Source organism: Schistocerca gregaria, chromosome 1 (genome assembly GCF_023897955.1).
Source record: "Schistocerca gregaria isolate iqSchGreg1 chromosome 1, iqSchGreg1.2, whole genome shotgun sequence".
NCBI classification, from domain to species: Eukaryota; Metazoa; Arthropoda; class Insecta; order Orthoptera; family Acrididae; genus Schistocerca; species Schistocerca gregaria.
In genome coordinates, this window is record NC_064920.1 from 775,709,376 (window position 1) to 775,736,461 (window position 27,086).

Genomic DNA, 27,086 nt, shown 5'->3' on the forward strand with positions numbered 1-27,086 from the left:
TCCAAACCAGTTAACACAGCTCTGAAACACATTCGGTAATAAAATCGTCTCTGGCATGGCATGTACACTTCCAAGATAAATCAAACAAATTTTAGCATCACATTATTAAACATAGCTAGCTTGCGACTAATTGACAGTCACATACCCAGGAAAAGCGTATAAATCGTTCTTGCAACAAAAAAATGTAACTTTTCGACGATTAACCATCGATTATTCCATGGAGATTATGGCAGCTGTTCGATACTGTACAGGGTCGTTGGAAACATTCTGAAAAGCTTGTAAGGGTGCCGCAGGGTGTTTTCCGCTGAGAAATAACTGTCAAGAAAACAATTTTGTGCGTTGCGCAGTTTCTGAGTTAATTAGCATTGAAATCAGATGGCTGCGCGTGCAGATTAAAGTGGACTGCCAGAGACGGACTCGCCAAACGCGTTCTTCGTTGGTTCCCTGGAACCGAACAATAGGGCAATAAAGAAACTAGACATGGGACGGTAGTAAGGATCGAACCCGAGCCAAAGGCTGAGCGGTGACGGGTACTATATTCTACGCTAAGAGAATAACTGACTAATTGTATCTGCCTTGCGGCTTGAATTTGCGCGCACAATGGCCTGATTGGCTAACTTCAACGCTAATTAACTCGGAAACGGCGCAACGTACCGAATTTTTTTCTTAACAATTATTTCTCATCATAAGTTGCACTGCGACACCTTCACAGGCTTTTCAGGCAGTATCTGACCTCCCTGTATATAATGTGAGGCTGTTTAGGTCGACACATTACAGTCCTGGATAGCTGAATGTATGGAACGATACAGACCGAAAAAAATGTTCAAACGTGTGTGAAATTTTTTGGGACTGCTAAGGTCATCAGTCCCTAAGCTTACACTCTACTTAACCTAAATTATACTAAGGACAAACAAACAACACACCCATGCCCGAGGGAGGACTCGAACCTCTGCCGGGACCAGCCGCACAGTCCATGACCGCAGCGCCTGAGACCGCTCGGCTAATTCCGCGCAGCGATGCAGACCTAAACTATGAAGGACGAAGCGACAGCAGATTGGTGTTGGCTCATTAAAATAGGCGATAGTCTTGTACTGAATCGTACTGCGTAAAGATTTGACAAGAAATTAGAGAATAGCTATTGTGCTGTATAAACACATGTTGCGTAATATATTTCGCTGCACTTCGATATTGCTGCATTTAGTCCGCCATCCGAGGCGAGCCCTTTGGCGCAAATTGGCAAGTTGCCAGTGAACGGAGGAGGAAGAAATTAGCATCAAAAACACGCCGTGCTGTTGCATTCGCGGACCCCTCTATATTTATCCTCCTCCTTCCCGGGTTATTTTCATTTATTAACACCCGCAGCAGGTCGCAAGGCACAATATTTCGTGCCACAAATTCATCGAGTCGAATGAGCCATTGAGCCCATGCCGCTACTGACATTTTGGAACATGTGCCTGGCAACTGCCACTTCTGAAACGCTCTCAGCGTTTAGCTAGCTTTGTTCCAGAAGAAGAAAATCGTTTCCTATCTGGCCCGCTGCTCTTCAGAGAAAACGCGTCCCCGTCTACAAAATACTACCACCTTATCCGCCACCAAGTATCCCTCCATGCTTTAACAAAAAGTTGCTCAATAAAGTGAAATGAAAATGGAACTACCGTTCAGCGCTCTATGCAACGGAGAAAGCTTCCTGTTTGTTGGTGGTTGTGTGCTGAAACAGTTTGTAACCTAATTTCTCGCTAACAATCTGCAAAATGTCTAACTTCTAAATTCCGATTACAGATACAGATCTAGAATCGGCTTAGCTACCCTACAGTTGAACATGAACTTGTTTATGCAAATTAGTTTTTAGGAATGTGGTTTTAATTAATCGCAAAGGCGTCTGACAGTCTGGAAATTAGACCGCATGGAAGAATTGTTTACAAGAGTACTGAGAATGACTAACTATTACGTAATGCAAATGTACCCCGATTACAAAGACACATCTGTTGAATTTACAGGCAATTTTACTAATTGGAAACGGTTGCTAATATTCTGTCATTAATGTTCATTTAGGCCCTACAAAAAATATTTACCTTGCAAAGGATAACTTGGCATTGCTCTGGCTGCACGTACAGAATGATGAGCTTAAAAATGTTGCACGGCACTTTTGACTTTTTATTCTTAGCTCTTTAACTTGTTTTTTTGCAAATTAGTTTTTGACTCTATTTTCAGAATTACTAATTGTTGTTCAAGCAAAAGTACAAGGCATGGTAATGGAAATTTCACCAAACATTTTTCTTTGAACAGTGAGGATGTGTATTGTGATATATTTGTAAACGACAAAAGGAAGTACTTTTAAATTATATTCAGTCATTTTAATCACACAAAAGTAAACTCAAACTAATATGAACAATCAGCACTATCTCTTTCCGCATCGTCATACATCACAATTTCTGCTTTCAGAAAATATTTCTATTGGAAGAAATTGTTTTCCAGGATTCATAATGCAACACTATTTAACTAATCCAAATGGGAGAAAATTGTTAGAATACTGAACAAAGTATTGATAGATTTTCCTGTTTATCAACACATGGATATTATTATTCTTATTATTATCATTGTTGTTGTTGTTGTTGTTGTGGTCTTCAGTCCAGAGACTGGTCTGATGCAGCTCACCATGCTACTCTATCCTGTGCAAGCTTCTTCATCGACGAGTAACTACTGCAACCTACAGCTTTCTGAATCTGCTTAGTATATTCATCTCTTGGTGTCCCTATACGATTTTTACCCCCACGCTGCCCTCCACCGCTAAATGTGTGATCCCTTGATGCCTCAGAACATGTCCTACCAACCGGTCCCTTCTTCTTGTCAAGTTGTGCCACAAACTCCTCTTCTCCCCAATTCTATTCAATACCTCCTCATTAGTTATGTGATCCACCCATCTAATCTTCAGCATTCTTCTGTAGCACCACATTTAGAAAGCTTCTATTCTCTTCTTGTCCAAACTATTTATCGTCCATGTTTCACTTCCATACATGGCTACACTCCATACAAATACTTTCAGAAGCGACTTCCTGACACTTAAACATATACTTGATGTTAACAAATTTCTCTTCTTCAGAAATGCTTTCCTTGCCATTGCCAATCTGCATTTTATATCCGCTCAACTTCGACCATCATCAGTTATTTTGCTCCCCAAATAGCAAAACTCCTTTACTACTTTTAGTGTCTCATTTCCTAATCTCATTCCCTTAGCATCACCCGACTTAATTCGACTACATTCCATTACCCTTGTTTTGCTTTTGTCGATGTTCATCTTATATACTCCTTTCAAGACACTATCCATTCCGTTCAACTGCTCTTCCAAGTCCTTTGCTGTCTCTGACAGAATTACAATGTCATCGGCGAACCTCAAAGTTTTTATTTCTTCTCCGTGGATGTTAATGCCTACTCCAAATTTCTCTTTTGTTTCCTTTACTGCTTGCTCATTATACAGATTGAATAACATCGGGGAGAGACTACAAACCTGTCTCACTCTCTTCCCAACTACTGCTTCCCTTTCATGTCCCTCGACTCTTATAACTGCCATCTGGTTTCTAAACAAATTGTAAATAGCCTTTCGCTGCCTGTATTTTACCCCCGCCACCTTCAGAATTTGAAAGAGAGTATTCCAGTCAACATTGTCGAAAGCTTTCTCTAAGTCTACAAATGCTAGAAATGTAGGTTTGCCCTTCCTTAATCTAGCTTCTAAGATAAGTCGTAGGGTCAGTATTGCCTCATGTGTTCCGATATTTCTACGGAATCCAAACTGATCTTCCCCGAGGTCGGCTTGTACTAATTTTTCCATTCGTCTGTAATGAATTCCCGTTAGTATTTTCAGTCGTGACTTATTAAACTGATAGTTCGATAATTTTTACATCTGTCAACGCCTTCTTTCTTTGGGATTGGACTTATTATATTCTTCTTGACGTCTGAGGGTATTTCTCCTGTCTCATACATCTTGCTCACCAGATAGTAGAGTTTTGTCAGGACTGGATCTCCCAAGGCTGTCAGTAGTTCTAATGGAATGTTGTTTACTCCCGGAGCTTTGTTTCGACTCAGGTCTTTCAGTGCTCTGTCAAACTCTTCACGCAGTATCGTATCTCCCATTTCATCTTCATCTACATCCTCTTCCATTTCCATAATATTATCCTCAAGTACATCGCCCTTGTATAGACCCTCTATACACTCCTTCCATCTTTCTGCTTTCCCTTCTTTGCTTAGAACTGGGTTTCCATCTGAGTTCTTTATATTCATGCAAGTGGTTCTCTTTTCTCCAAAGGTCTCTTCAATTTTCCTGTAGGCAGTATCTATCTTACGCTTCGTGAGATAAGCCTCTACATCCTTACATTTGTCCTCTAGTCATCTCTGCTTAGCCATTTTGCACTTCCTGTCGATCTCATTTTCGAGACGTTTGTATTCCTTTTTGCTGCTTCGTTTACTGCATTTTTATATTTTCTCCTTTCATCAATTAAATTCAATATTTCTTTTATTAGCCAAGGATTTTTATTAGCCCTCGTCTTTTTAGCTACTTGATCCTCTGCTGCCTTCAGTACTTCATCCCTCAAAGCTACCCATTCTTCTTCTACAGTATTTCTTTCCCTCGTTGTTCCCTTATGCTCTCCCTGAACCTCTGTACAACCTCTGGTTCTTTAAGTTTATCCAGGTCCCATCTCCTTAAATTCCCACTTCTTTGCAGTTTCTTCAGTTTTAATCTACAGTTCATAACCAACAGATTGTGGTCAGAGTCCACATCTGCCCCTGAAATGTATTACAATTTAAAACCTGGTTCTTAAATCTCGGTCTTACCATTATATAATCTATCTAATACCTTTTAGAATCCGCAGGGTTCTTCCATGTATACAACCTTCTTTCATGATTCTTGAACCAAGTGTTAGCTATGATTAAGTTGTGCTCTGTGCAAAATTCTACCAGGCGGCTTCCTCTTTCATTTCTTAGCCCCAATCCATATTCACCTACTACGTTTGCTTCTCTTCCTTTTCCTACTGTCGAATTCCAGTCACCCATGACTATTAAATTTTCGTCTCTCTTCACTATCTGAATAATTTCTTTTATTTCTTCATACATTTCTTCAATTTCTTCGTCATCTGCAGAGCTAGTAAGTATATAAACTTGTACTACTGTGGTAGGCGTGGGCTTCGTATCTATCTTGGCCACGATAATGCGTTCACTATGCTGTTTGTAGTAGCTTACCCGCATTCCTATTTTCCTATTCATTATTAAACCTACTCCTGCTTTACCCCTATTTGATTTTGTGTTTATAACCCTGTAGTAACCTGAACAGAAGTCTTGTTCCTCCTGCCACCGAACTTCACTAATTCCCACAATATCTAACTTTATCCTATCCATTTCCCTTTTTAAATTCTCTAACCTACCTGCCCGGTTAAGGGATCTGACATTCCACGCTCCGATCCGTAGAACGTCAGTTTTCTTTCTTCTGATAACGACATCCTCTTGAGTAGTCGCCACCCAGAGATCCGAATGGGGGACTATTTTACCTCCGGAATGTTTTACCCAAGGGGATGCCATCATAATTTAACTATACTCCTGGAAATTGAAATAAGAACACCGTGAATTCATTGTCCCAGGAAGGGGAAACTTTATTGACACATTCCTGGGGTCAGATACATCACATGATCACACTGACAGAACCACAGGCACATAGACACAGCCAACAGAGCATGCACAATGTCGGCACTAGTACAGTGTATATCCACCTTTCGGAGCAATGCAGGCTGCTATTCTCCCATGGAGACGATCGTAGAGATGCTGGATGTAGTCCTGTGGAACGGCTTGCCATGCCATTTCCACCTGGCGCCTCAGTTGGACCAGTGTTCGTGCTGGACCTGCAGACCGCGTGAGACGACGCTTCATCCAGTCCCAAACATGCTCAATGGGGGACAGATCCGGAGATCTTGCTGGCCAGGGTAGTTGACTTACACCTTCTAGAGCACGTTGGGTGGCACGGGATACATGCGGACGTGCATTGTCCTGTTGGAACAGCAAGTTCCCTTGCCGGTCTAGGAATGGTAGAACAATGGGTTCGATGACGGTTTGGATGTACCGTGCACTATTCAGTGTCTCCTCGACGATCACCAGAGGTGTACGGCCAGTGTAGGAGATCGCTCCCCACACCATGATGCCGGGTGTTGGCCCTGTGTGCCTCGGTCGTATGCAGTCCTGATTGTGGAGCTCACCTGCACGGCGCCAAACACGCATACGACCGTCATTGGCACCAACGCAGAAGCGACTCTCATCGCTGAAGACGACACGTCTCCATTCGTCCCTAAATTCACACCTGTCGCGACACCACTGGAGGCGGGCTGCACGATGTTGGGGCGTGAGCGGAAGACGGCCTAACGGTGTGCGGGACCGTAGCCCAGCTTCATGGAGACGGTTGCGAATGGTCCTCACCGATACCCCAGGAGCAACAGTGTCCCTAATTTGCTGGGAAGTGGCGGTGCGGTCCCCTACGGCACTGCGTAGGATCCTACGGTCTTGGCGTGCATCCGTGCGTCGCTGCGGTCCGGTCCCAGGTCGACGGGCACGTGCACCTTCCGCCGACCACTGGCGTCAACATCGATGTACTGTGGAGACCTCACGTCCCACTTGTTGAGCAATTCGGCGGTACGTCGACCCGGCCTCCCGCATGCCCACTATACGCCCTCGCTCAAAGTCCGTCAACTGCACATACGGTTCACGTCCACGCTGTCGCGGCATGCTACCAGTGTTAAAGACTGCGATGGAGCTCCGTATGCCACGGCAAACTGGCTGACACTGACGGCGGCGGTGCACAAATGCTGCGCAGCTAGCGCCATTCGACGGCCAACACCGCGGTTCCTGGTGTGTCCGCTGTGCCGTGCTTGTGATCATTGCTCGTACAGCCCTCTCGCAGTGTCCGGAGCAAGTATGGTGGGTCTGACACACCGGTGTCAATGTGTTCTTTTTTCCATTTCCAGGAGTGTATATAGTAAAGCTGCATGCCCTCGGGAAAAATTACGGCCTTAGATTCCCCTTGCTTTCAACCGTTCGCAGTACCAAAACAGCAAGGCCGTTTTGGTTACTGTTACAAGGCCAGATCAGTCAATCACACAGACTGTTGCCCCTGCTTCTACTGAAAAGGCTGCTGCCCCTCTTCAGGAACCACACGTTTGTCTGGCCTCTCAACAGATACCCCTCCGTTGTGGTTGCACCTACGGTACGGCTATCTGTATCGCTGAGGCACGCAAGGCTCCCCACCAATGGCAAGGTCCATGGTTCATGGGGGTGGGGGATATTATTGGATACAATGAAATCGTTGCACAGGAACTACCTGCAGCCAACAAACCCAAAATAAGTTACCTTTTATTACATTGCCATCTCTTTATACAATCATGTTAAAAATCATCCTTCATCTTCAGCCCACACATCATGGAGCACCTGAAACAGAAATCTCAGTCCGGCACATCCTCTATCCGAGCTGCTTATTCCGCCATGATGCAACACACTCTCCCCAAGACTCCACAACTACCACTGCCCGAGGTTGCGACTCACCTCGTCTGTTACCTTCTTGCTTGCCCATCCTCTACTCAATAACTCAACCTCTGGAAACCAGAGGAAGATGTTTGAAGTGAAAACGCTCCGAATAAACCTTAATCTTCACTGTAGTTGGATTCAAAGTTGCGCCAAGTGGTAACATACCAAACAAACTGTGATTTACTATCTTTTCAATTAATGTAGGAACCTTTCAAAGGATATAACTTAAACAAATATAAAGACCGCAACATCCTCCTCTGATTGTCATAATACTCTGTCGGACCACCAGTCACGGATTGTGAACATCACTCTGTTGTGGTCGGAGACAGCAATTTTATCTAACATAAACAACTGTTGGCCATTAAAATTCCAACATTAGGAAGAACAGAAAATAGCGAAATATTACTTCTTTTGCGTATGGCGTACAGGATGAAGAACACATGGTTAAATTGTAGGTGACACAGGATGAAAAATTTAGTACACAGTACGTCCATCGTGATGCTGTACGCAGAACTAGGATTCGTCTGATAAGATGACATGACGACATTTATTTGTTCCAAGTTGCTACTGGATGCATCACAGTCGGTGCTCCTTTCTCAGCAGGTTCGACAAGGGAAGCCACAACAGTGGCCACCGTACTGACAATCTGTGGTAATCCTGCGTCGACTCACGAGCCCTGTCGATACTTGTCTTGCTACAAACAAACCGAGTTCCTGACACAAAGTAGGTGAAGTGGCTGTGCGATCCTGCATGGCTAAGAGAGCAATGTGTCTGTTCTCCCTGGCGCTATTCCCATGTCACAGCTCTCACATGCCGCTAGTCACGTGTCTCAGTGATAAGACAGTACATGGCGTTAAGATGACGATCATGGTTACGGGTTTAAAGAGACTAAACATCTAACTTCATCAGTATTTTATTCACCATCCAGTATGGAAACTGTGCACCGTATCATCTGTCTGGGTCTAGAGCAGGGGTATCCACCCTTTTAGGTTTCCTAAGACAAGTACTTGAGTGTTTTTGGACGGCACATAATACACTTGACAGCAACAATTACCATTGGAAAAAAAAGTGATGAACCGATGAGCGAATAGCACCGTGCGGCGGAAGTTTTTCTTCCGAACGTGTGATACAAGCTCACAGCTTGGGACGCATTGATCCTTCCTTTAGGCCACATGCAACCCAAGGAGCGTAAAATGGATACCCCCGATCTAGAGTACGCCTTTTGTAGCAGTGTGAGAACATTTCCTAAGTGTTGTGTGGATCCGACGCGGATCGTGTGCACCAAACCAAGACTATCGTGAAAGCCCCGACCAACGCGAGCAGTAATACCACGGAACGATAAACCACAGTCTCAGTTGCTCCCGACCCTGCCGCTGTCTAAGTCCGACACGCAGTGATGGATGTTTCTCCTTCTTGCACGTGACACAATAAGATTTTCTCACTAACAGACAACATCAAAGAAGAGTTCTTAAATGACAAATCCTTCCCTGCAGAACGTAAATGGCGTTACGCCTAACTTCTTTGCGTGGTTGCACTGAAATAATAATCATTTCAATATCCTTACGTGTACATGCCAATTTACTGTACGTTCAATGCATCTTTCATGGTTCTCTAATTTTAATGGTTAGGAGTGTAATTTGCAGAGCGCAGATGTATCCATAACCAGTCTGGTATTGATGCCTTTAATCCACCACAGTAGTCTTGCGCTTTTGTTTCAATATCTTCTTGTTATTTCTAAGCCGGCCGCGGTGGTCTCGCGGTTCTAGGCGCGCAGTCCGGAACCGTGCGACTGCTACGGTCACAGGTTCGAATACTGCCTCGGGCATGGATGTGTGTGATGTCTTTAGGTTAGTTAGGTTTAAGTAGTTATAAGTTCTACGGGACTAATGACCACAGCAGTTGAGTCCCATAGTGCTCAGAGCCATTTTTGTTATTCCTATTACTACGTCTGTATTGCGAGTCACTTAAATATTTGGACAATATGGAATGCTAACATTTCTTTACAATGTTTTTCAGAGTAAATAATGAGACAGTTACAGATATAAACGCCGTTTTCTATAGAAGAAGGGCACATTCACAGGACTTGGGACATTAGCATGTATTGAAGAAAACGTAACGTGCCATGTCGATAGAATTCCCTCAGAGATAAACTTTCTTGGACAATGTGTATGGAGATTTTACCGTGAGAAATTAAAGCTGTACGCAGTAACTGTTGTTGACAAGGGGAATCTCAGCTGGCCAATAAGTTGCATGGGCATTCTCACAGAAATCTCTGCACAGCATTAGCAGGGAGATCGTCCTAAAGTGGAATGTCCACAGCTCGTGCTTAGCTCTGCTGCCTCCAGATCACGGAGTGCCGGGTTCGACTTCCGGCCGGGTAGGAGATTGGATGTTCCTGTTGTCCTCATAATTTCATCTCGTCATCATCGTCACGCAAGCCGCCCAAGTGGCACCAGACAGAAAGACTTGTGCTAGGTAGCGGGACTACGCAAACCTGGTGTCCTGGGCAATAATGCAAGCCGATCGACTCACTGCGAGAAGTCCACTATTAGACACCAGTGAGGAGACTTGGAAGTTAGCGTTGATGATGCGCACGTCGCTATAGCCGAGAGGCCGCTTAAGGCTTTGCTTCTGAGCGCAGTGTCAGGCAGTGGCAACCTGACGAGTCCTCATCGGCAGTACGCCGATTGCACCACCTGGTTATGATACACACTAATATACTTCCGTCATACTCCATTTGCCAAGTTACGATTGTCTCTGAGCAACAATTAAGAGCTATTAAAAATATGGTAATGACGATGAAATATTTTTATTGATAACAGCCACATTATTATTAATTTTTTAGTGATGGCCGAACATTAATTATTATATGACAGTGATCTGAAATGAATACCCAAAGTTAAAACGCCAAACATATTTGTGAAATAAACTATTTACTATTTACACTGTAGCTGAGGCACCCAACCTTTATTACGAAGTTTCAAACGCCTCACTCAAGTGCAATCAAATAATAATAATAAACCAATGACCTTAACCTCAATAAAATCTATCAGTGCGTAATTGGTGCCCAATGTCGGAGGTCAACGTAATACACTATCACAGCGTCCGCCCACAGTAGTTGAGTTGTCAGCGCGACAGACTGTCAATCCTAAGGGCCCGGGTTTGATTCCCGGCTGGGTCGGAGATTTTCTCCGCTCAGAGACAGGGTGTTTTGTTGTCCTAATCATCGTCATTTCATCCCCATCGACGCGCAAGTCGCCAAAGTGGCGTCAACTCGAAAGACTTGCACCAGGCGAGCGGTCTACCCAACGGTAGGCGCTCGTCACACGACATTTATTTTTACCTTCACAGCATGTACCACACCCAACACTTGTAATCAAAAAGACAACCACTTAAGTGTCGAACGAAGTTCGTGACTAGATTGAGGGTTGCTTGACAGGCAGTCCTATCGACCGGAGAGTCATTGACAGATGTGTAAGTAACTTCGGGCATGCCCCAGGAACTGGGTTGGGACCCTTCTGTTCAGGTGTATGTTAGTGATGTGGAAGTCAGCATTAGCAGTAACAAGAGATTTTTTTTTACAGATTATGCACATAGATATAAGGAGTAGTTAAATGGAAAAGGTGGTGATGGAAAAGAGTAAATAAGCTGTTTACTGTTTCAAAAGTAATTGCCATAATTATTAGATACGCACTTCGGTGCAAGATGGTCCATGCCTTCATGGGTAAATGTTTGTGGTTGCCTACGCAACAATACGATTGCACCCAGGCGACCACCTCTTTGTTGGAAGCAAATCGATGGCCACGAATGTCTTTTTTCAGGGCTCCATTAACATGGAAATCGCATGGGGAAAGATCAGGACTGTATCGCAAATGTGTGAAGGTTTCCCAAAGAAGCTTCCGTATATTAGTCGATACAACCTTGGTAACATGTGGCCGATTACCTTGACTTACTTTTTTTCCATTTGCCTTGTTTTCATTTGAGTGCCTTTTACGTAAAGAAGTACTGTCTGAAAAAACCTGCACAAAGATTCAATCAGGTCTCGTAAAGTCTTAAAAGTCATGCAGACATTAAGCATCTTGCTTTGGCAGGGCCAGGGCACCATCCATCACATCACCAAAGGACATCACACCGACTGTGGTCCATGCTCAACTTAAAAAGTGTTCACAGCCAGGCTAAATTGTCTCTGTTCTAACTTTTGATCTAATTTGTTTATCTACAGGGAGTGGAATAACAATAACATTTCGAGTCAGTGGCAGAGGACTAGGAAAACAACAAAAGTGATGGAGTGTCCCGGAACGGGTTGGAAGCTTATCCTGGTTATAAGAAGTTAATTGTATCTATTCTGGTACCGCGCGCCGCGGAATTTGAATCCCCGCCAGAAGTCATGGACGTCGAAGACCCCTAGAGATCTCTGCACCATCGCGCTGTAAGCTGTGGCGGCGCGCGCTTCCTGGTCCGCATTTAGTGTGAGGGCGCCACAGTGGAACACGTGGTTCCAGCTGCCTATAGCGGCGCCCCCCGATAGAGTGAGTATTTAAGCGCCTACTTCTCACTCAGCCAGCACCTCCTCCCCAACACCCAATATGGCTTTCGACCTTCCTTCTCTGCTGATGACCAACTCCTACGCCTCACTCATCTCCTCTCCCTCCAGCTTAACTCCCGTCGTTCCGCCATTTTTGTCTCCCTTGACCTCGAAAAGGCCTAAGACCGTGTCTGGCATTCCGGTCTCCTGTTTAAACTCCAAACCTACACCCTTCCCATCAACTACATCTGCCTGATGGCCTCCTTCCTCTCTCACCGCCCCTCCTATGTTACCATCCATAATGCCAATTCCCACACCTTCTATTCCTCTGCAGGTGTGCCCCAGGGCTCTGTCCTCTCCCCTCTCCTCTACCTCCTGTACACGGCAGATATGCCCCAACCCCCCCCCCCCCCACCTCCAGTATACCTCTTGCAATATGCTGATGACACCACATTCCTCGCCCTTGCTCCTACCCTCCAACGGTCCCAACGCCTTCTCCAGAATCACCTTGACCTTTTTGCTGTATGGTGTAACCAGTGGCTCCTGAAAATCAATCCTTCCAAGACCCAGGCAATCATTGTAGGTCGTACCACTCGCTCTTTCCAGCTCCTGGATTTCTCCCTTACTGTCTGCTCCTGTCCTGTCTGCCTCACCCCCACCCTCACCTACCTTGGCCTCACCATTGACCGTCACCTCACCTGGATCCCTCATCTCCGCTCCATTGAATCCAAAGCCCACAACCACCTCCGACTCCTCAAACTCCTCTCTGGCCGCACATGGGGATTGCACCCCTCTACCATCCTCCAGACCTACAAATCCTTAATCCGTCCCATCTTCTGTTATGCCAGTCCTGCCTGGATATTTGCCCCCCCCCCCAAATTCTATAAGTCCCTCCAGATCCTTGAGCGTCATGTACTCCGCCTCTCCTTCCATATATGCCTCCCGTCTATGATCTCATTCCTTTCCCCCATCTGCTCCTATTCCTCGAACATATCCACATCCTCTACTCCTCCCGCCGCCTTGAACCCCCTCACCCCCTGGTTGCTCCTCTCCTCTCCCTTCCCCGCCCCCTGCCACATCTTCACTGTTGTGTCCCCCCTACCCTCCATTTCTACACCATACATCTCCTTTCCCAAGGTGGCTTCCATCAGCTCCCCTCCTGGATGATGCCCTCTCTCCCTCCATTTATCCATCCTATCAACTCTGATCCTCACTTCCCCTCCTTTCCTCTGTCCTTTTCCCGAACTCCCTCTCCCCCCTTCCATCCTCTTTCTTCCCCACCTCCCCTCTCTTCGCCCCCTTCTCTCCACCGAGTCCTTTTGCATCTCCCTCCTCTGCCTCCTCTCATTCCCTCTCGTGTCTGCCCTTCTCCCCGTTTATTAGTCCTCTCCCTCTTTGGTCCCCCCCCTTTTTTCGTTTTTTTTCCTTCCTCCCTCCTTGTTCTTCCCCCTCCTCCAGGTCCCCCCCCCCCCCCCATCTGCCTCTGCCTCGGGAGTGTCATCTTTGTGCCGCCACTTTCGTGCAGTGTTCTACAGTGAGTGTATTACAGTGAGTGTTCCGTGTTTTTTTTTTTTTTGTTCTGGAAGTGTTGCGAACGCTCATCATACTGTCGCTGGGTGTGCTTTTTATCTCTTGCGAACAGAAACCAGACTGTTCTTGTTCTTGTTCCGTGTATGAGTGGACGTGGTTGTTAGGTTTTCTTGTGACTCCGTTGTTTCGATCTTGTTATTGTTCGTTCTGTCCTTCGTTGGTCGTGTCCGCCATCTCCCGTTGTGTTGTTGTTCGCGAGCCGCTCCGCGGGTCCCGACGCCTTTCCCGTCACTTCAACCCCGCGACCGTTCCGATCGCCGTTACAACACCTATAGTATCAGTAGGTTACGCAGAGATTGTTAGTATATTGTAGAGTAACGTAGAACGACACGAGATAGGCTGACTAGAGACCTGACGTGACGTACGCTGATGAGCCAAAATATTATGACCACCTAGAATGAGATTTTCACCCTGCAGTGGAGTATGCGCTGATATGAAACTTCCTGGCAGATGCCAGGACCGAGACTCGAACTCGGGACTTTTGCCTTTCGCGGGCAAGTGCTTTACCATCTGAGCTACCCAAGCACGACTCAAGCCCCCTCCTTACAACTTCACTTCTGCCAATATCTCATATCCTACCTTCCAAACTTTACAGAAGCTCTCCTGCGAACGTTGCAGAACTGGCACTGTCCGCAGGAGAGCTTCTGTAAAGTTTGGAAGGTAGGAGATGAGGTATTGGCAGAAGTGAAGGTGTAAGGAGGGGCGTGAGTCTTGCTTGGGTAGCTCAGAGCGCTTTCCCGCGAAAGGCAAAGGTCCCGAATTCCGTCATACAGTTTTAATCTGCCAGGAAGTTAAATTGTGACCATCTGCTTAATAGATTGTTGAGACATCTTTGTAACGCAATAAATCGCCGATACTGAATATCATCGATTCTAGATTTCGTTGGTACATTTGTGGAGCTATGTGACACCAGTTGTCTAAGCACGTGTCATGTCATTTCCGTAAATAGCTAACTGTTGATTTGTGTACCCTGTGATGGCACTCGATAGCGACCCATATGGGCACCGTCGAATTTAAAACAGGCGAATTTGATGGCCAAGACAGTAACGTGATTTCACTATCATGTTCCTCGAACCACTGTAGCACGGTTCTGACTCCGAGACATGGGCAATTATGCTGCTGAAAGATGACTTCGCCGTCGGGAAAGACATCAAACATGAAGGGGTGCAGATTGTCCGCAGATGACATGGTGTCTTCGATTAGTACCGTAGGTCCAATGCAAGAATGTCTGTCGTAGCATAATACTGCTTCCACCGGGCTGCGACCGCGACACAGTGCACGTTTCGAGCAATCGTTAGACTGGATTACAGCGTTTGTGGAGACGACCATCTATCTGGTGTAGCCAAAACATGATTCATCCTAGAGCCGACACGTTTCAAGTGATACGCTGTTCAGTCTGGACGATCCCGAGCCCATCAGTAAGGCAGCAGCAGCCGGGCGAGGCACAAGCAGCAGCAAAGAAGTAATCGATTTTGTGATATTTTATGAGTTACTAACCAGGAGAGTGTTATATAGTTTCTCCGTGTGCTTTGATTGTTTAGTTTCTTGAATACTTTTTAGACACTACTCTCACCTTTTCGTTGGTGTCGGAAAAAAACCTATTTTGTAACATGAATAAGTTCCTAAACAGGAGCGAATTATTTAGTGAGTACTTTGGTAGTTTAGGTGTTGAATCTGTGCGTGTTAATCTAATTTATAAGGCACAATTCCTGCGTTTTCGTCATTGTCTGCAGCAGAGTTACGTACCACACGTCGATAATCCCTTGTCTGTGAAGTGTAGTTTTCCACGGTCTTTGGTGAGGATAGGAACTGTGATCCCTGTGTAAGGATGCGAGCCGAGTTGGTGACACTTCTCTCTCAGCCCCAGGCTGTAATGCTGCGGTTACACAGCTTGAGGCTGCAGTGGATGGGAATCACTGTTGTGGGCTGGCTATGGGGATCCAACGGACGTCCAGCACGACTCACGAGTCCGCCGATTGCTCCACATCGGTTGCCAGCCCAGTTACTGCTCGCACTGAGGTTGATACCTCAACCACAGTCGAGTAGGAGGGCGCCTAGGGGCTGCACATAAGGCCTCCCCAGTTAGTCTGACAAACACGTCCAGGTTCAGTCTATGGCTGATACTATCCCTCAGCCAGATGCAGTCGCTTGTACTGTTTCAGAGGAAATCTCTCAGCCTGCAAGATCGGGACAATCTCAGAGGGTGAGATTATTGGAAGTTGAGAGCTCCAATGTTAGGTGCTTATGGGGCCCCTTACGGATATGGCTGCCAAGGAGGGGAAGAAAGCTAATGTCTACTCCGTGTGCATACTGGGTGGAGTCATGCCAGACGTGGAATCGTTTTTTCTGGCTGTCATGAACCAGCTGCAGGTGGTGGCTCGCGTCGATATCAATGATGTGTGTCACCTTTGATCGAAAGACGTTCTCTCTGCTGTCGATCGGTTGCAAGAAATGGTAAAGACTGCCAGTTTTAATTGCGAGATGAAAGCAGAACTCACCATTTGTAGAATAGTCGACAGGACCGATTGCAGGCCTCTGGTAAAGAGCCGAGTGGACGGTCTGGATCAGCTGCTCAGACGGTCATGCATCGTAGGGTGCTGGTATTTCGGATTCCGCTAAAGAGGTCAGGATTACATTACAGGCAGGAGGTGACTATACGGTTACGTTAGCTATGTGGCATGGACTGGGCGGTTTTTATGTTAGAGGGTTTAGGGGAAACACAAAAAGGGCTTCAGTCTCTAAAGGTGCAGATCGAACACAGGAAGAACGTAGATCCAAAAACCACCTGTATAACAGTTGTAAACTGTCGTAACCGTGTTGGGAAAGTATCTTACTTGCAAGCGCTTATAGAAAGCACTGATGTCCAAATCGTTATAGGCACTGAAAGCTAGCTATCGACGGAGATAACTTCAACCGAAATTTTTGCGAAGTACACGCAGGCCATGGCGTGTTTCCTAGTGTTAGAAGTGGTTTATCCTGTAGCGAAATTAAAATAGATAGTTCCTCTAAGTTAGTATGGACAGAGGTCATTCTTGACAAACTTGACATCTTTTTTTTAAAAAAAAAAAAGAAAACAGAAAGGAAATGGAAAAAGAAAAGACCGTCCGAACAGGCCTCGAAGGCGCATCGGTACCGAAAAGGCAGCGTGTCATCCGCCACCGTATGCTGATACGGAGGATCATGCGGTCAGCACACCGCTCTCCCGGCCGTTGTCAGCAACAAATAATTCTGATACAGAGGTTAATGAACACAGGGTTGTCGAAGCGAGACTGAATACCATATCTCTCAAATCCTTTAAAAATAAACGAAAAATACACGTATTCAAAAATGATATAAAAATTCGCTTGACGCCTTTCTGAGAGACAATCTCCACTCCTTCCAAATCAGCAAAGTAATTGTAGACCAGATTTGGCTTGAATTCAAAGAGATAGTATCGACAGCAATTGAGAGATTTATACGAAATAAATTAAGAAACGACAGAGCTGATCGCCCATGGTACACAAAACTGGTCCGAACACTGTTGCAGAAACAACGAAGAAAGCATGCCAAATTTAAACGAAATTAATATTTCCAAGATTGGCGATCGTTTCCGTAAGATAGAAATTTAGCGTAGACTTCAATGGGAATTGCTTAAAACTGTTATCACAATGAAACTTTGTCTCGAAACCTGGCAGAAAATTCAAAGAGATTCCGGTTGTGTGTAAAGTATGCCAGCGGCAATACAGTCAGTGCCTTCTCTGCGCGACGGCAATGGAAATGCTATCGATGACAGTGCCGCTAAAGCAGAGTTTCTCCCACATTCCTTCACCAAGGAAGACGAAGTAATTATTCCAGAGCTCGAATCAAGAACAGCTGTCAACATGATTAACTTAGAAGTAGATATCCTCGGAGTAGCGAAGCAACTTAAAAATCATTTAATAAAAGCAAGTCTTCCGATCCAAACTGCTGACCAATTAGGCTCCTTTCAGAGTAAGCCAATGCAATAGCCCCATACTTAACAATCATATACAACCGCTGGCTCGACGAAAGACCCGTACCCAAAGATTGGAAAGTTGCACAGGTCACACCAATATTCAAGAAAGGTAGGAATGTTCGAACATTATGAATTACCCAGTGAAAATGGTCTACTGACACACAGTCAACACGGATTTAGAGAACGTGGTTCTTGTGAAATACGATAGTTGTTTACTCATAAAAGTGCTGTGTGCTATTGGCAATGGTTTTCAAATTTATTACTTTTTTTCCAGAAGGTTTTTGACACTGTACTTCACAAGCGGCTTGTAATCTAATCTCATGCTTATGAAACATTGACTCAGATATGCGACTGGATTCTTGATTTCCTGTCAGAGAGGTCACCTTTCATTGTAACTGACATAACGTCGTCGAATAAAACGGAAGTTATTTTTGGCGTCTGCCAAGGTATGTTCTAAGCTCTCTGCTGTTCCTCATCTGCATATACGATGTAGGAGGCAATCTTTTGCAGATCATCTGAAGATCAAAATAAATCGAAAAACGATTTTGAAAAGATACCTGTGTGTTGCAAAAAATGGCAATAGACGCTAAGTAATTAGTGTGAGGTCATCCAAATGAATGCTAAAAGGAATCCGTCGAACTTCGGTTCGACGGTAAATCAATCGAATCTAAAGGGGGTAAATTCAACTAAATGACTAGGAATACAATTACGACAACTTAAATCAGAAACAACTTACAGAAATTCTTGTTGGGAGGAGAACCAAAGACTGTGATTTACTGGCTGAACACTTAGAAGGTGCAACGCATCTTCTGAAGAGAATACCCACACTACGCTTTTAAGTCCACCTTTGAAATACGGCTGCACGGTGTTGGATCGTTAGCCTATAGGATTAACGGATCATATCGAAAAGTTCAGAGAAGAGCAGCACGTTTCGTATTATCCAGAAATAGGGGATAGTGTGTCACGGACATGATACGGGATTTGGGGTGGACATCATTAAAACAAAGACGTTTCTCGTTGCGGCGAGGTCTTCGCACGAAATTTCAGTCACGAACTTTCTCCTCCGAATCCCAAAATAATTTTTTGACGTCGACCAACATAAGAAGAAATATAATAAAATAAGGAAAATCAGAGGTCGCAGGGAAAGATATTTACGTTCGGTTTTCCTCGCGCTGTTCGAAACTGGAATAATACTTAATTATTGTGAAGACGGTTCGATAAACCCTCTGCCAGACACTTAAATGTGATTTGCAGAGCATCCACGTAGATGTAGATGTAGATATTCTAGTTGCAGTAGTCAGTTCCTTTCTTCCTCGCCATGTAAAAAAATGTTTCAACTTGTTTGATCCCTTACTGTGCATATTTAAACATCCTATTCGAGGTGATTGTGGGAAGATCGATAACAATGTTTTCCCCAAATATGCCTTCTGCATTGTAGGGTAATTATAAATTAATCAGTAAGGCAATTCGCTGGATATCGAATATGCAATGAACTGATTAAGACTTCTGTTGACACAAAATTTAAGACGCACTAGGAACAATGTAAACTGAAATAACGGCATCAGTAATGCGCTCATTCTCAACTATCAACGATGGCATACCATGACGTCTGTGAATGTCATACTGTAATTTTTTCATTAAATTGTTGAAATTATTTCTTTCTATTTCAGTAAGACAAACGGGTGTGAGTAGTAGAGATTCAGGACAAAGTTTCCTTATTCATAAATGATAAGAACGGAAAGATATGGTAACACTATTTTTTCATTCTGTAGCAAATATGGAACTTACACACAGTTACGTTTATTGTCGCCACCAGTACGAAAACAAGACCTTACGTATAGACTACTTTACTCTCAGTCTCTGTCAATATTCTTTACTCTTACATGTGCACACGGTGAAATGTGCATTTCCACATCCTCAACCATGTTTCTCCTCGTCTAGGCACTCTGTTTTCTCACTCTCGCTTGTGTGTCTAGAACTAGTGACTTTTACGACTAGGTGACACCACTCTCACACTAGCGACGTTGGAGTATTTTCTAGCTGTGTAGATGGAGGAGGATAAAAGATGCAAATGCAAAAAAGAATTTTTGTAACATATAACGCCACGTGGACAACGATACATAAAAATCGACCTTTTCATTATAAAGATTTTGATGGGAGGTCTCTATGCAGCATGCAACAACAGGTCACATATGCCGTAGCGGGCACTCATCACACAAAAATTTATTATGTACATTATTTATAAGCTCTTGACACTATGACAATAGTTCACACATACACCTATCAGCCACAACATTATGACCACCTAACAGCCGGTATGTCCACATGTCCACCTTTGGCACAAATAACAGAGTTGACGCGTCGTGTCATGGAGGCAATGAGGCCTTGGTAGGTTGTTGCAAGGAGTTGGCACCACATCTGCACACACAGGTCGCCTCATTCCCATAAACTCCAGTGAGGGGGGCGATAAGCTCTGTCACGACGTCGCAACGTTCAGTCACGTCCCAGATGTGCTCGATCTCGTTCAGGTCTGTCGAGTTGGAGAGAGGGGTGGGGGGAGGGGGGGAACCACATTAATTTGAACTCGCCACTGTGTTCATCGAACCACTCCATCACATACCAGACCTTGTGGCATGGCGCATTATCTTGAAAAATGCCACTGCTGTCGGGAAACACGATCGACATGAAGGGGTGTACGGTGGTCAGAAACCATGTACGATACTTCTTGGCCATCATGGTGCCTTGCACGAGCTCTTCTGGACCCATGGATGCCCGCGTGAATGTTTCCCAGAGCATAATGGAGCTGCTCCCAGCTTGTCTCCGTCCAGCAGTAAAGGTATCAAGGAGCTGTTTCTCTGGAAGACAATGGACTCGCACGGTCCCATCGGCATGATGATGAAGATAATTGGATTCATCAGACCATGCAACGCTCTGCCACTGCGCTAACGTCCAGAGTCAGTCGGCATGTGCCTATTTCAGTCGTAGTGGACGATGTCATGGAGTTAACATTGGCACATGCATGGGTCGTCGACTGCGGAGGCCCGGAGTGTTCGCCGCTCTGCGCGTTCAGACACACTTGTAGTCTGTCCAGAAGTGAAGTGTGATGATGCTAGTTCCTATACAGATAGCTGCCTGTCCTGTTTTACCAGTCCGTCCAATCTGCGGTGTCAAACACCTGTAATGAGTGGTGGCCGCCCAACCGCACGACGTCTGGACGTCGTTTTACCTTGGTTTCGCCACGTGCTGAAGCCACTCACCGCAGAACCCGTCGAACACCCGGCGCGTGGTGCAATTTCCGAAATGCTCGTGTCGAGTCTCCTGCCATCACAGTCTGTTCCCGATCAAACGGAGATAGCTCGTGCGCCTGCCCTATGCTACAAACCAACATCACGCTCGCTGATACTACACATACCGTGCTCATGCCTGACAAGCAGTCATTCTTCGTCAGGTGACGCTGCTATCGCCTGGACGGTTTTACGTGGATAGTATCTCGGTGATCATAATATTCTGGAAGATCAGTGCATAACGCAGAGCATACGAATACACAAATACAATCTACGTTTCAGATCGATCATTTGCCTTCATATCGCAAATGCTTGATTTTCGTCAACAATTATTGAAATTGTCTTGTCTGTAAGCATTCTATTTCGTCCCGAGCACTATGGAACGAGTTTTAAATTTTCTCCCAGTATTATAAGTGTTGGTGTAATGTTTGTAGGTTTTATACTCTGTGTTGCGAAAATTTTTTGCCTTATCAGTGAGTGTGTGATGAACGTTTTTAATAGTCTACATTTCACCGTAAGTTCATAGGCCTTAAGGTATATGATTTGAAATTGTTCTCCAGGAACGTAAATTGCAGCAAACCTGGCGTTCTTTCAGAATCCCAGTCCTCGGTATTTATTTTGTGTTTATTCAGCGTTAAGGCTGAGCAGCATGACATAAATGATCTGTTCGTTCAACGCCAGTGATCTTGATCGAACTAACAATACTTCTGCCTTGAGAGGAATTAGTTGTACACTGTTAACGGAGTTTTTCTTTCTTCATCATCACATTCCTTGCAGACGTATTACTCGCAATGTTGCTGTGGTGAGGTGTTAAAGCTCTTTAGTTATTGGTTTGAAAGTTTCAGTAAGGGTATGCTTTTCTCTATTTTCCCTGCATGCATTTGTTGCAGATTTTCGAGGACAGAATTTCGAGTTAACAGAATTTTTCAACCTCACTTCTAGGTCAGACATAGTCACTGCAATGTTTAAAAGCGGTATGTATGCTGTGTAGCTTTTTCTACAGCGAGTTACCATTTTAGTTTCCCACAACTCTCCTTTCATCTTGGATGTTAATTAATGTTCATGAATAATAACACCTAGTTTTTTCAATATATTCTTTTGTTGTGCTCTCTGCAGATTTTTATCAGGTCGTCAAATTAAATTGTTATAGAAATGGATTAGGAATTGAGATACTAAAAGTAGTAGAAGAGTACTGATAATTGACAGCGATAGAAGTAAAGAGAATATAAAATATACACTGCCAATAGCAAGAAAAGCTTTCCTGAGAAGGGCAAATGCGTTAACATCTATACGGTCGGAGGTTCGAATCCTGCCTCGGGCATGGATGTGTATGATGTCCTTAGGTCAGTTAGGTTTAATTGGTTCTAAGTTCTAGGGGACTGATGACCAAAGAAGTTAAATCCCATAGTGCTCAGAGCCATTTGAACCATTTTTTGTCAACATCTAGTAAAAACTTAGAAGTTCGAAAGTTTAACTCCATCGTATTTCTGGAGGAGTGTATCCTAATATGGAAGCGAAGTGTGGATGGCGAACTGTACGGGCAAAAAACAACAGAAGTTATTAAAATGTGATATTACAGAAAAATGGTGAAGACTAGAGGGGCAGAAGAAATTTATGGCAAAGCTTGGCTTAAGGAAGGGATACGTTCACCGGGCACGTCCCGGGACATTAAGGAATGGTTCATTTTGGAATAGAGTGGTACAAAGTGTGAAGGCAGATGCAGGCTGAAATGTCGTTATGTGGTTGAAATGATATACGCTGAATAAGTTGTGAGACGAGGATACTTGCACAAGACAGACTAGTGTGGAGATAACATCAAAATAACCTTGTTTATGAAGACAGAAGCTGTTGATGGTGCTACAAGTACCTGTCATTCTTCAAAATTTTTATATCGTATAGAGAGAAAATTACAGTTCACACACTTGTAAATACGTACTAACTGGAAACTTAGTGTTTTGTTGAAGATTAGGAATCTATACTTTGTTTGCTTTCGTTTCTCGCACGCAATATTGTCGAAAGTGTATTGTGAATTCGGCTTTGTCCGGTAGCTTATAGTTTTTGTCGTTACTCTCGAGGTAAGGTTCGTATTGGCCACAAGCAGAGGAGGCTACAAAGGAAAGTTTGTATATTATCATAGTTCTGTAACTGCAGCAAGCACGGCTCATGAAAGCTGACATCTATTAGAAATGTAAATACAACAGGACTCAAAGTGCTGAGCCTGAATACCTCAGTTGGTTGAAAAGTATTTTTGTTGCGCCAAACATTCATTTAGTGTATGTACACCTCAGGCTGACACTGATTTGTCACATCCTGCACTACTCGTAGCCCGTGCTAAGAAGGCAGGAGGTGAGTAATATGAGTGGAGAGCGGTGTCTTTGCGCTTCGTCTGACAAAGGAAGCAGGTCCCTGGAGAGGGGAGGAAGAGTCGCCGGGTGCAAGAGAGATGTCATGTGTCGCTGACGCCTTCGGTCACCTGTCACGTAACACACGCCTCCCGGCCGCCACCGTTACGGCGAGCTCGGATGAAATAACAAGGACCATATCCGACAAGTAATCACAATAGAAATATCTGTCAGTGAGCAGTGAAAGCAATTATCTACATACTGCTACCATGGACTAAATACACCTCTACTGCAATTTCAAGTAAATCTTAATGTTTGGAACAGAACTGATTTAAAAATACACTGCACCTACTCGTCATCGCCAGTTTCGTCCAAATTTATAGTATATGCAGGACTTGGCCAGCCATGGATGTGATAGAAGTGAGATCTCCAGGCGTCCCAGCGTTTAGAAATAGAAAACATTTTTGCTGCTGGTTAGGTGACACATAAGCGTGAATTGAAGTTTGTGTTAGGGAGGGCGTTGGCATGGTGTAGTCCTTGTCATGGTGGGGTAATGGTTAGCATACCTGCCTACTAATCGGGATACTGAGATTCAAGTCCCAACCGTATCACGAGTTTTAATTTATTACTTCAGCTCCTCTACTTATCGAATTTATAATTTTAATTGATTAAGAGATGCACCTCTGTCACACAGAAATGAGAAGTGTTACATTGTGAAGACTCTCACCGAACATTAAGTCCAGTTTTTTCATGGCTGAGGAGTATATTGATTAAAATTTTATCCTTATGAGAGCCTACTTTCAGCATTTAAAGTTCAGAAAACTGAGTCTCGTACAGCTGGGCAATGATATGAGTACGAATTGGCTGTTCACTGTATCCCACATTACTGGATCTTAACAGGCAAAAATGGTAACAGAGCATACCCAGTGAACGTGCACTTTCAGCTTACCGGCATCTTACAGACTTTGAGAGACGTCGAATCATTCGTACGAGTGGCACTGTAGCACCATGCCGTCAGGTCGCACAGACGGCTGTGGTGCAGGAATTGCAGAAGAAGTGGAGACCGAATGGACTCAAGACAGCAGTACGGCAAGAAGAGTATACTCAGTTCCTTCCATAAGGACTACACCGCGACAACACTGCAGGACTATTCAACTAGCTCTGACGAATAGACGGATAAAAACAGTTGAAACACAGGCAATAGTTACAGCCAGAGGGTAACCATGAACCCCCAGAAAATGACTACCGGAAGCTGGGTTGTGCTCTCGAGTTGCCATGAGTCGTTTAGCGCCGACACCATACCACAGAAAACGAAAAAAAAGGGCATGGTGTAGAGCCAGAGCAACTGGTTCATTGAGTGGCATTCCGAAGTATTCGGCAGTGAGTCGCTCTTCCGTTTGCGACGCTCAGATGGACGCCGATGTGTCCAAGATAACATCGTGAGAGGTTGCAGCAAGTAGCGATTCTCGACACCTTTATCTCTCCAACCAGTTGAATCACAGTGTAGGGACTTCAAAAAATGGTTCCAAGCACTATGGGACTTAGCACCTAGGTCATCAGTCCCCTAGACTTAGAACTACTTAAACCTAACTAACTTCAGGACACCACACACATCCATGCTCGAGGCAGGATTCGAACCAGCGACCTTAGCAGCAGCGCGGTTCCGGAGTGAAGCGCCTAGAACCGCTCGGTCACAGCGACCGGCTGTAGGTACTTACTGGATACGAATATAGGACTATCAGGTTGGTGAATAAGTTTTTGTTTTGCATGCTGGTATTCGGGAAGATATGGGTATATTTATACATTTTTTTTATTTGTATTTTACTGTTGCCATTTGAGTTTACATGTTTTCATTTTGTCATTTAGAGATAGTGAGTGGAGCTGTGGACGCCAGAAAATGGAGTTCCAAGTGGAGAAATCGCAAAATTTCCGACATATTCTTATGTTTAGTTTAGTGGAAGGGTGACAGCAGCAGAGGTAGCCAGAAAAATTTGAGCCCTGTAAGGGGAGATTGCCGTTGGACAGAGAAAGACCGGAAAATCAGCCTGGCGCAGTGGCCGAGGTGTTCTAGGCGCTGCAGTCTGGAACCGCACGACCGCTACGGTCACAGGTTCGAATACTGCCTCGGGCATGAATGTGTGTAATGTCCTTAGGTTAGTTAGGTTTAAGTAGTTCTAAGTTCTAGGGGACTGATACCTCAGATGTTAAGTCCCATAGTACTCAGAGCCATTTCTGAAGAGGAAAATCGTTTCCTCGTTTTAAGGAGGATCGTTTAGACTTTAGTAACCCTACATGTTCAGGAAGACTTTTGGGGTATGGATGAAGATCGTTTAAACGTATTAAAACACAATGATCCATGACAGCGTACTCAAGAACTGGAAAATGTGATGATCGTTCCACTATCGAGCGACATTTGCAGTCAATGGGGTGAGTCCTTATTCGGGTGCATGGGTACCGCATGCTCTCAGCCAAAACCACAAAAATCAGCGGGTGCCCATCTCTGCTTGTTCGTCGTCAATTGCTTCGTGAACAACACCTACCATTCCTATCCTGTATCGTTAGTGGTGACGAGAAATGCTAACATGAGGAAATGAAAGGAATGGTTGAGGCTAAACAAAGCAGCTACTCCCCGTACAAAGAACTGCACGTAGACACAAAATGTTATACATCTGGAGGAACAGCGACGGTGTGGCGAAGAACAGCGACGGTGTGGCGTACTTTAAGGATTGCTTCCCCGAGCGCCGGCCACTGTGACCGAGCGGTTTTAGGCGCTTCAGTCTGGAACCTCGCTGCTGCTACGGTTGCAGGTTCGAATCCTGCTTATGGCATGGATGTGGGTGATGTCCTGAGGTTGGTTAGGTTTAAGTAGTTCTAAGTCTAGGGAACTGATGACCTCAGATGTTAAGGCCCATAGTGCTCAGAGCCATTTGAAACATTTTGAGCTTCCCCGAGGTGTAACCATCACTGCTGACGTTTACTGTCAACAACTGAGACGTCTTGTAGACGCAATGCGAGAGCAGTGACTAGAAGGGTGGCGTGAAGTGAAGCTATTCTACGATAACGGATTCTGCTAGACTGGCAAAAAATACTATACAGAAGCTGGATTGAGAAGACATTCAGCACCCACCTTATTGATCTGCTCTTGTGATCTCAGTTTTCACTTTCTCCGCTCTCTATCGAACAGCCTTCAAGAAATTTCCTTTACGGGTGAAGATGCACTCCGAACATGGCTAGACGAGTTCATCGTCTCAAAACCATGTGATTTCTACAGTCACGGAATCGAGAAGTTAAACAAGCGTTGCCAAACTCTTGTAAATAGTGAAGGAAAATATGTTATTGATGACTAAAACTCTCTGTTTTGTGTATCTGTTGCGCCTATTAAACTTGTGGAAAAACGCTACGAGATTATGCAGTAGCCCAATACTTTAGTAATTATTTAAGTGAGCCTGAATGCGAGCCAGTATCTCGCAACAATGATAAATCCGGTTATCACATAGTTGGTGACCATGGTTCCAAATGGCATTTTCCAGCAGCACAATGGAAGACGCCACATTGCCGTTAAGAGCACAAACCCTTTGGAGAAGTTGCCTATTCTTGATTGGCCTGCCACTGATTTGTCACCCACATAGCATGTCTGTGATGTGAAAAAACGACATATACCTTCCTACAATACTAGAATGGGTCACACGTCAGCCTGATGTTGATAACGGATATGACTTTCAATTGGAGTGAAAGTTTGATCATTCAATACCTGCAATTCCTCGAACATCTCACCAAAGTTTGCTAAACATCGTATTGGTGGTTCGTGGTGTAATAAT